Below are 12,341 nucleotides of genomic sequence, written 5' to 3'. Positions count from 1 at the left end.
TGGAATATTATGCTGCTGTAAGAAGAACTGAAATTCAGACATGTGATAAAATGGATGAACCTTGAAGACATTATGCCAAGTGAAATAAGCCAGACACAAAAGGGCAAATATTGCATGGTCTCACTAATATGAACTAAGTACAAAGAATAAATGCATGGTATTAAAACCTAGAGTATAGGTTATTAGGAGATAAGGCTTGGGCTGAGAAGGAGTACTGATGCTTAATGTACGTAGACATTTTAATTAACTTGACTGTAAAAGTGTGGAAATGGATAGAGTTGATGGTAACAGATTATAGTGAGAATAACTAACACAGCTGGTTTATAAATGGGATTGTGGCTGAAAAGGGTGGACTAGGGATGTAAATGTCAGTTGAAAGAAAGCTAGAGAATAATCTAGGGACTGAATAACATAGTAAGCCCAGAGGTGGATACGAGTTGTCATTAATAGTACAAATGCAAGAATGTCCTTCTATGAACTATAACAAATGTACATCACTATTGCAAGGTGGTAAGAATGTGGAGGAGCATGGGAAAATTACAATTAGTGTAACCTATGGACTATAGTTAACAGCAATACTGTAATATTCTTGCATCAATGCCAAAGCTGTACTATGTTAATATTGAGAGGGTATGAAGGGGATATTACAAATGTACACTGTGGACCATGGTTTGTTGGTAATAATCTGATGTCATCTTTTGATCTGTAGCAAATGTTCCACAACAATATGGTGTCTTGGTAAAGGAGTGTTGTATGGGAATTCCACATATGTGCATGACTTTTATAAGTTCACAATCTCTCTAATAAAAATATTTTTTTTTAAAAAGGAGGAAAAGCTAATTTGGGAGGGGGAGGTGATCTGAGATATTAGTTTTGCTTTGGACATTCAAATATGAGATATCTGTGGGACAATCAAGGAGGGATTTCTAGTAGGGGCAGTTTCTACATTCACATATAGGAATGTGAAGCTCAGTCTGGGCTGAAGATAAAGATTGAAGAGTCACTACAAAACAAGAATATGAATGAGAAAGAGAAAGCCCTCAGAAAAGGAAGAGAAGTAAATTAAGGAGAACCAAGTGAATGCAGTGTCACGGCAGCCCAGTGAACAAAAAAATTTCAGGTTGAAAGGAATGGAAAATTATATAAAGTAAAAAAATGAGATTGTTCCAGGAAGAACTGAAGGAAAAATATCTGGTGATTTTGTACTTTGGAGACCTTCTTGGAATATGTGAAAGAACTGGAAGTCAGAATGGGGAAAGCTTGGTGTATTGAGCATTAACTTTTTCACAAGTTGATTTCCCTTCTATCCTTCATCCAAGCCCACTTATGCGTCTCTTTTATTCAGATTCCTCCACAATGAAAGATGATACACTGATTAACCACCAGTCACTTGAATTACTCTTTGTGATGGAGTCTCAGACTTTAATGATGATTCCTACTCTTTATCTATTTATACTTTCACCACATAGAGAATTATGGAACCCTTTAAACTATACGGGCTCTGAAATCCTCCTCTCCTCATCAGACTGTAGAGGACCAGTTGGCCATGGCATTCTGGTGATTCTGTACATCTCTACATAGGCCATGCAGACAAGGCTTAACCACATTGTGACCCAAGTCTTAGCAGAATATCTTGTGATCCTCTTTGGAACATGACAAGATAGTCAGTTTTGTGAGGAGGCATCCCAAGTCCATTTCTCATCTGTCTCCCTGGTTCCACTGAGGCATGAGACTTTCCAAATCATCCCTGCCTCAGGTACAGCTTACTATAAAACTGTTTAGCTGTTATTCAGAATTGGCTCTTCAGTGACATAGTGTCCCATCACTTTTGTTTTCTGTGATCTGTCCTGTCCAGTTCGGTGTTATCCTGTGGGACCAGGGATGTAGGGAGCTGACACCATGCTGATCTTTGCCTGCTTTCTGTATAAATAATAAACTTTCTAAATCCAATTGGACTTGTTTTTTCTTTACTGGCCAATTCTATGGAAACAAATTTAGCAGCTGCCTCCATGATGATGCTCAGGTACTGCTTGACTGCCTGACCCAGATTTGATCTAGGAAGTCCATAAATACTCCCGAAAGGAGTGAGCTTTGCTGAACCTCTGCCTGGATAAACTAGGTCAGACCTGCCCTGGCCTAGTAAATAAGTAGCTACAAAAACGTCTTCAAATTTGAAATGACTGCATTTTCTATAATCATTAAGACTCCCTTATAATCATTAAGACCCCATAATTAACTTCTTAAAAAATGAACTCTGTGTTAATGTTGCAGGATAAAAAACAAAACCAAGACCCTGATCTGAAACTTTTCTTTTGAGGTTCAACATTATTTGTATATAAAACACTGATATATAGGGAACTTCCCTCACATTTAAGATATTAGGTCTATTTTCATATGAGTATTTGACAGTCTATTTGGTAGTAGCAATTGTGGATTAGCAAAATTAGTGTAGATAAATTCAAATGTCCTGTTTAAAGTTAATTGGTCTATCTCTAGAAATAGATAAAAAACTATAATGTAAAAATTGCCTATGGCAGTAGACAAATTTGTTTACTATTTGATGAATAATTGACAGATTATAGAGGTCTAAAGATGGGGAGTGGGAAAGGTAGATTGTTTTCTTTATCCATAGATTTTTGTCTTTTTCACAAATTGATCTTATTTACTTCCAGGAAGACTGTCTAATTATAGATGTTCATACCAAGTGGAACAAAGCAGGTATTCCCACTGATCATGAACTGTATCCAGAAAGAGAGAGAAACATGTAAGTTTTGTCACTCCTTTTGGCATTTTCTTGATTTTGAAAGGAAACTTAGTTCATTCATGAGCTAAGGGATGAAACTATTCTGGTTTAGTTTTTCTTAGAAATTATTTCAAATACTTCGTGGAACAATGCAAGTTATTTATTGAGATGTCAACATGAGCATCTATCATGTGTAGGCCCTGTGATAAGCACTATACATTCAAAAATGAGTAAAACATGGTTGCTATTTTCAAAGCCTATAACCAAAACAAAGCATATAATACATATTTCTGATATAAGGGAACATGTAAAATGACAGACATATAAAATTGTTATGGGTATATTTCACAGTATGAAAATATAAACATATACCAAATGAATAAACAAACAAATATCTCTGTAGATTAGAAGATGGAAATTCAACTTGTATATATAATGCTTTGTCTCCATTCATTCCTTTGACAGACAATGGTTACTGTGTCCCAGGCACTAGGCTAAGAACCGTGGATAAATCTGTGAATATAATGGCCATGGTTCCCAAACTTATGGAACTTAAAATCCAGTGGGAAATATACAATATTATAGTAAACAAATAAAAGTATATATTGCAAATCATGAAAAGTACTGTGCAGTAATAGAGAACAGTTGGAGAGAGAGATAGAAGAAATCCCTTAGGGTGACCGGAGAAAAACTCTCTGAATAGATAAATTTTAGGCAAAGTCTTGAGATATAGGGAGGATACAGGCTTGCAAAGAGCAGAAATAGCTCATTCGAAGGAGAGGTAAAAGCATGTGTAAAGTCTCTGAGGCAATAAAGAGTTTGAGGAGATTGAAGAACAGAAAGGAAACCAGTGTGACTGAAACTTAGTGAATGGGGAGGGGGAGGAGGAGGAAGCCTGAAAGGAGGCTAGAGAAATCGGCAGGAGTCAGAGAAAACAGGGTCTTGAAGTCCATGAGGTAACTAGTTTGGAGTGCAGGGAGAAGCCACTGAGAGTTCTAAGCAGGCCAGAGACATGATCTGAATTATTTTCTTTAAATCATGGAGGGGGGTATGCTTCCAGAGAAATGGAGTAGACATACTTTTCCCTATTCCTTCCAATGAGTACAACTAAAAAAATCCCTGGACATTAAATACCAAACAAACATAAGAAAACTCTGAAAGGTGGAGAGAAAAAAGATCGGGAAGGTACTATGAGACCCAAGGAAAGATGTGATAGTGAGTTTCCAATTTTTAAAGTTTTATTGTCTCATATATCCCAAACTTAAAGGTGAAGAAGCTGGCAAACAGGAAATGTCAAGGGTGCAGGCAAAAATGTCCTAAAAAAGTCTAGTCTTTCTAGCCAAATGACCAGGAAAGTTGAAGCCTAGCAAGACAGAAAACATACAGTGAGTTCTCTACTCTAGTGAAACACCACAGAAGAAACAGTGGCCCCAACCACACCCATGCCAATAAAGACCATTTAGGGAGGCTAGACTTCCACCTTTGCCAAGCTGCAGCAAGGCCCCAGCACTGCTGCTGAGCTGGTATCAGTGAAGGCCAGGTAGACAACTGGACATTTATCCCTGCCACTCAATAATGAGACCCCCAGCAGCCCTGCAGTGTCAGTGGAGCCTGGACTATTAGCCCAAAAGGCAGTAGCAATGTGCTTTCCTTCCCCACTTGGGTGGTATCAGTCTCCACCTTGACTCTCCCATTAGGAAGAGTGAAGACTTCCCCAGCCACCCTGCAGTAATTAGGTCACCTCTCACCCAAGTGGTGGCAGAGGCTAAATGTAAGTAGCAATGCAGTATTCTTACGTATCCCAGTGAGGGCTGTACCGTGGAAGCCAATTGGGGAGCCAGAATTCCAACCATGGCTTAGTATTAGGTTGGTGCAAAAGTAATTGCAGTTTTACATTGTTGAAATTTGCCGTTTGATATTGGCATACATTCTTAAATAAATGTGGTTATGTTATATATCATTTTAATTGTATTTCTCACTCTACCCAATATTAAGGCTTACCATACAGCTAGAATAATCAAGACAGCATGGTATTGTCAGAGGGATAAGCATGTAGAGGGATAGGCATGTAGAACAATAAAGCAGAGTAGAGAACCCAGAAATAGATCCACCAAAATATGTTCAACAGATTTTGACAAAGGTGCAAAAACAATTCGATGGAGGAACAAATAATACTAGAGCAACTGGACATTCATAGGCAATAAAATGAACCTTGACCTAAACCTCATAGTTTATTCAAAAATTAACTCAGAATGTATCATGGAACTAAATGTAAAACTATAAATCTTTTAAGAAAAAAATTTAGGAGAAAAACCTTGGGATCTAGGGCTAGGCAAAGAGTTGTTGGACTTGACATAAAAAAAGCATGATCTATAGAAGGAAAAATTTACAAATTGGACCTCATTAATATTAGACTTTTGATCTGTAAAACAACGTGAAGAGAATGAAAAGACAAACCTACAGACTGTAAGCATATATTTGCAAACCACATATCAAACAAAGGACTAATAGCTTCAATATATGGAGAACTCTCAAAATTCAGCAGTATAAAACTAAACAATTTAATTAGCAAATGGGCAAAAGACAGAAACAGATAAATCACTGAAGAGGATATGCAGATTCAAATAAGTACATGAAAATGTTCAACATCATTATCTATTAGGAACATGCTTATTCATTTATATATTACCTATGGCTGCTTGCACACTACAGCCTCAGAGTCGGGTCATTGTGACAGAAACTGGATGGCCTGCAAATTCTAAAACATTTAATCCCTTGGCCCCTTACCGATAAAGTTTGCTGTCTCCTGACTTAATATAGCAAATGTTTATTTCTTGCTCGTGCTTATTTCCAATGAATGTTGGCAATGGCATTCTGTTCATTTTAGTCACACAGGGCTTATAAATTCACTAAAATAAGGGAAGGAACAGCTAAAGTGTCAAACAACAGCAATTAGATGCTATGGCCTGGAAGTGACACATCACTTCCACTCGTATTTCAATGGCCAGAACTAGTCATATGGGTGCTGGGGAAGTGTCATCCTCTATTTACCCAGAAACAGAGGGGAAACTATCAGTAATGTCTAACACACACAAAATTAAAGGAATATATAACCACTCAGCCTGAAAGGACTCATCAGACACATGCAAGATAAGTAAGAATCAAACCCTTATGTAGATATATCATAATGAAACTTGAGAACATCTGAGAAAATTCTAAAAGCAATCAGAGTAAAAAGAGTAAAGAGTAAAAAGAAAAAAGATTACTTACAAGAGTATTAAAGTCAAAATATTTTAATTGCTATTAGCATCAGTGGATCCAAGGGAACAACGGAAAATTATCCTTAAAATGTTAAAGCAGAACTTTGAACCTAGATTTCTATATACAGAAAAACTATAAGCAAAGGCATTTTAAAGAATTTTGGAAAGAGACTCTTCTGGAATGGTGGTGTGAGGTTCTCCACAGACCCTCTCCTAAGCAAAATAACTGTAACTGATAAAAATTAAAAACTAACGATCACCCATTTAGTTTCTCTGGAATATGTCCTAAGGCAAAAAGCAAGTGGATAAACATTTATGCAACAAAATCTACAAAACGTCAGTGAGAGTCTGTGGAATTTGAGCTATGACCCAGTCTTCCCCTCCTCCCAAGCTCGTTGAGATAGAAACTCTATTCCTGGCAGCTACAGCCAAGAATATAGGGCAATATCTCCCCCCAGCTCCCAGTCAGGCTACAGAATCTCCTCCACAGGGGCAGGCTGCCAGCATCTCTCTCTCTCTCTCTCTCTCTCTCTCTCTCTCTCTCTCTCTCTCACACACACACACACACACACACACACACACATCAGTTCCGTATTACAGTTTTATTCCAGGCAAGAGTGGCTGCGAGATCTGGGAGAGCTGGGCTCCTTTCCTCCACCCAGCCCCTTATCATAGGGTGGAAGCTCTTCCTCCAGGTGTGCTAAGCAGAGAATAGTGGGCCCTGATATCCCAGGTCTCAGCTTGCTCATAAAGTGGAGAGGCCAGGAGATGCAAGACAGGAAGATAGGGGCTTCTGTTCCTACCCAGCACCCCATTGGTAATTCAGGGGTGTCACACCAAGAAAAGTGAGCCACTGTCCCTGTGGACAGCTCCAGAGCAATGGCACAGCTCTTTTTTAGCCATGGGAGAGGCAGGCCATAAGAACAGAGAGCTCTGAAGCTCTCCATAAGGGGACTGACATTATTTGGAACATAGTGTGAAGAAATGCAAGCCTAAAGTACTGTTGAAAATAATGGAGATTTTGATGGTAAGCAATTTAGAGAAGGCTGGTAGCTTCATGATAAAAACAATCTAAACTCTACACCAGCTAGAAATTTAACAGAACTGGTAAAAGGTAGCAAAGTAGTGCCCTCAAAGGGTCAGAACATACCTCAAAGTTTGGCTTCAAAGTTTAACCCTGCAAAGGAACCTAAATATAATTGGATGAGATTGTGGAGCAGTATGTGCTTCAGGGAATTATTAAAAAAAAAGAATAGAGCAATCAGCCATCAATTAATGGAAACCAGCAGCTAGGTGTGATACAGACAGAGGCAGACCAGCTAGTAGCTTAATAGAGAGACTAGGGAAAGAGACTGTCAAAAAAGCCCTCCTAAAATAATTCATCCCAAAGTGACTGTGTATATTCTCAAGTCTGCACCCCCAGAGAAGCAACATCAGAAGTTACACACTGAGGGCGGAAGTGGATTTCTCTTAAATAGCCCAGGAAAGTTATTAAGCAAATAAACAAGAAAACAATGACAGGAAACCCCTAGGGGAATCTGTATCCACAATTGCTCCAATATATTACCCAAAATGTAAAATATTCAATAAAAAATTACAAGACATGTCAAGAAACAGCAAAGTGTGACCCATACACAGTGAAAAAAAATCAGGCAACAAAAACTGCCCATGAGAGGGCCCAGATGATGAACTTAGCAGATGAAGATTTTGAAGCAACTGTTAAAAATATTTAAACAAAATGAAAATAAACCATGCTTAAAGAATGAAACAAAGTTATGATGACAAATTCTCATTAAAGAATATAAATAAGAGAATTAATTTTATAAAGAACTAGATGAAATTATGGAGTGGAAAAATACAATAAGCAAAATGAAAAACTCACTAGAGGGACCCAGTAGTATATATGAGATGTTACAAGAAATAATCAGTGAACATGAAGACAGACCAATAGAGATTATTCAACTAAGAATAGAGAGAAAAAAGAAAAAGGTAAAATGAACACAGCCTCAGTGAAATGTAAGACACTGTTACACACAGTAGCATTTGTGGAATGGAAGTACCAGAAGAAGGGGAGAGGAGAGTAGAAAGAGTATTCAAAGAAATATTGGCTGAAAACTCCAAATTAGATTTAAAAATTACATATCCAAGATGGTCAATGAACTCCAAATAGGATAAATGCAGAGATCCATATCTAGATACATCATAGTAGAAATATTGAAAGAGAAAGAGATGGGAAGCCGACTTAGCCCAATGGATAGGGCATCTGCCTACCACATCAGAGGTCTGCGGTTCAAACCCGGGGCCTCTTTGACCCGTGTGGAGCTGGCCGCAGTGCTGATGTTCGCAAGGCATGCCCTGCCACGCAGGGGTGTCCCCTGCATAGGGGAGCCCCATGCACAAGGAGTGCACCCCATAAGGAGAGCCGCCCAGCGCGAAAGAAAGTGCAACCTGCCCAAGAATGGCACTGTACACATGGAGAGCTGACACAGCAAGATGACGCAACCAAAAGAAAACACAAATTCCTGCTGCTGCTGATAAGGACAGAAGTGGTCACAGACGAACACACAGTGAATGGACACAGACAGCAGACAACTGGGGGTGGGGGGAAGGGGAGAGAAAGAAATAAAAAATTAGTCTTTAAAAAGAAAAGAAAGAGAAAGAGAAAATCTTGGAAGTAGCAAAAGGAAAAAAAGACTTGTCCCGTACAAGGGAACACCAATAGGTTTAATAGCTGGCTTCTCTTTTGAAGCAATGGAAACTAGGGGCAGTGGAATGATATATTCAAAGTATGGAAAGGAAAAACTGGATTCTTTCTCTTTCTTTATTGATTTTGTAAAAATATTACATTAAAAAAATATGAGGTCCCATTCAACCCCACCACCCCACCCCTCCCCCCCTAGTAACACTCACTCCCATCATCATGACACATCCATTGCATTTGGTAAGTACATCTCTGGGCATCTCTGAACCTCATGGTCAATGGTCCACATCATGGCCCATACTCTCCCCCATTCCATCCAGTGGGCCCTGGGAGGATTTACAATGTCCGGTGATTGCCCCTGAAGCACCATCCAGGGCAACTCCAAGTCCCAAAGGCGCCTCCACATCTCATCTCTTCCTGCCATTCCCCATACTCATCAGCCACCATGTCCACTTTTCCCACTCCAATGCCACCTTTTCTCTGTGGACCTTGGATTGGTTGTGTCCGTTGCACCTCTATGTCAAGAGGAGGCTCAGATTCCACATGGTTACTGGATGCAATCCTCCTGCTTTCAGTTGTAGGCACTCTAGGCTCCGTGGTGTGGTGGTTGTCCTTCTTCAACTCCATCTTAGCTGAGTGAGGTGAGTCCAATAAATCAGATTGTAGGAGCTGGAGTCTGTTGAGGCTCAGGGCCTGGCTATCATATTGTCAGTAAAAAGATTCAATCCCCTAAATATATCTTAAACCCCAATACCAACTACAATTCCAGTAAAGTAGCATGATAGTCTTATGAAAAGAGATCCCCTCTGGGTCCAGTTTCATCATGCAGAAACACCAACTCCAAAGAAGGGCCATCTGACATGGCAGTGAACCCTATCTGCCATGACCATAGAACCCGTGGGTCCCTTTAGCCCTCAAAGGAACCAATACTTGGGGATTGTATCACTTTATCTGTCTCTTAGACTCTGCTCAGTTGTGCATAAGGGCAATCCTTCTGACAGCCTCCAGACTCTTTTTTTTTAGAGACTCATAGCCATATAAACTCATTTCTCCTTTCTATTTCCCCCTTACATTAGGTCAAACAGCATTTTAAAGTCATATTATTCTATGTAGACAGGGATATTCTACTGATCCGCATTGAACCTTCAATTCAAGGTCATTTTCCAGTTGCATTATCAGTTGTTAGTTGATAGTGATCCCTCGGTGCCAGGGAGGCTCATCCCTGGGTGTCATGTCCCATGCTGGGGGGAAGGCATTGCATTTAGATGCTGAGTTAGGCTTCGAGACTGGCCACATTTGAGTAACATGAAGGCTGTCAGGAGGAAATTCCCAGGCACAGTGCTGCTCTAGGCCTTGTTCTTATTTCAGGCATATAGGCTCACAAGCATAGTCATTAGTATCAGGGGCTCACTGTTGGACCCTCATTCCTTCTTGGTCCTTGCCGCTGCACCTGGGGGACTGCCGCTGCTCCCCTAGGGACCACGGCACAGCACCCCCAGCCAGGGACCCAAAAACTGGATTCTTATATCCAGTAAAATAACCTTTCAAATAATAAAGAAGTCTTGGGTGCAAGATGACTGTTCTTCCTCAAGGTCTAATATCCATGGTACATGAAGAAAGTTTTCTCCATTTTTCAATTTTCCAAGGCAAACTGTCTTCTCTGTAGGCTATGCCTTTTTATTTGGAAAGTAAATCCCTTCCCAATTTATCAACCTCTGCTAATGTTTCATTGACCAAAACTATAACAGGTGTAACTGTAGCCAGCATCAAAAGATACATTCTTAGATTTGTTTGTATTATTCCTGCAATCAGAAATGGATTTTTTTCCTTTCCTTCCATCAATCTGAACTAGAAGCTTATGTACAAAAAAACCCCACCTCATTACTTATTGACTCACCATATATACATAGTATTTGAAGTTATTTTATACTTTTCTTTGTTGTTCTGTAATTGTTTTCTGTGTATATTTATTCTTGCTAATAAAATGGCAACAACTTGAAAAAAAGTGAAGACAAAATAAAGACATCCCCCATTAAACAAAAACTGAGAGAATTTCTTGCTAGCCCATTTGCCTTATAACAAATACTAAAGGAAGTTCTTTAGGTTAAATCCATCTCAAAAAAAAACAAAAAAAAAAAAAACAAAGAGAGCCAGTAAAGTTAATTATAAGAGATAGTATAATTGCATATTTCTTCTCCTTTCTTCTTTTAACTGATTTAAAATGCAAGAGTATAAAACTACATATATATATAAAACTATATATATAATTTCATTGTTAGGTCTATTACATATATGATGTAATATATTTGAGAATAATAGCACCAAGGAGATGGGTGGGAGCAAAGCTGTAGTGTAGTAAGGAGAAAAACACCAGAGAGCAGAATCCACAGGAACAAATGAAAAGTACCAGATATGGTAAATAAGAAGGTTAATATAGCAATCTCTATAAATATATACTTGCTTTCCTTATTTCTTTCGGGTTATTTAAAGGACATAAAATTATATAAACTAATAATTATAACAGTATATTGTTGGGAAAGTAATAAATAGATGTAATGCATATAAAAACAATAGCACAAAAAAAGGGAAGAGGGAATAGAGCTATGTAGGAGTAGTGACTTCTAAGTCCTAGAGCAATCACTAGGAAAAAACTAAAATGTGTACAGTGAAAAAAATCATTAAGGAATTAAAATGTTACAATAGAAAATATTCACTTAATGAAAAAGAAAGCACTAAAGAAGAAACAGAAACAAAAGGTATGAGATACATAGAAATAAAAAGGTAAAATAGCAGATGTAAATTAATCAATAATATTAATATCTTTAAATGTGAATGCATTAAACAATCTAATCAAAATGCAGATTCAGACTGGATTTAAAAAAGGTATATTTTATCTACCAGAGATGCACTTTAAATTCAATTAAACAAGCAGATTGAAAGGGAAAGGATGGAAATTATACAGCGTGCAACCATAAGAAAGCTGGAGAGGCTTTACTATTATCAGACAAACTACATTTTAAAACAATAATATGTTACTAGAGATAGAGAGGGACATTTTAAGATGATAAAACAGTAAATTCATCAGGAAGAGATAACAATTACAAGCAAATATGCACCTAACAACAAAGCCCTGTAATACATGAAGCAACAATGGAAGACTTGAAAGAAGAAATAAAAATTCAAAAATAATAGTTGGAGGGAAGTAGATGTGGCTCAAGTGATTGAGCTCCTGCCTACCACATGGGAGGTCCCAGGCTCAGTGCCTGATGCCTCTTAAAGAAGACTAGCCAGACAGTGAGCTGATGCAATGGGCAGGCACAATGAGCTGATACAACAAGATGATGCAACAAGAGACACGAGGAAAACATAATGAGAAAGACAACAAAGCAGGGAGTGGAGGTGACTCGGGTGATTAGATGCCTACCTCCCACATTGAAGGTCTCAGGCTTGGTTTTCAGTGCCTCCTGAAAAAATAATATCAGCACCCAACAAGCAGACACAGAAAATGCAAACAATGGGGTGGGGAGAAATAAATAAATAAGTCTTAAAATAATAATAATAATAATAATAATAATAGTTGGAGATGTCAATAAGACACTTTAAATAATGATAACTCTACTAGTCAGAAGATTGAGGA

This window comes from Dasypus novemcinctus, chromosome X (assembly GCF_030445035.2).
Source record: "Dasypus novemcinctus isolate mDasNov1 chromosome X, mDasNov1.1.hap2, whole genome shotgun sequence".
Taxonomy (NCBI): Eukaryota; Metazoa; Chordata; class Mammalia; order Cingulata; family Dasypodidae; genus Dasypus; species Dasypus novemcinctus.
The sequence above is the reverse complement of the archived record's forward strand: the minus strand, read 5'-3'. Positions refer to the sequence as shown.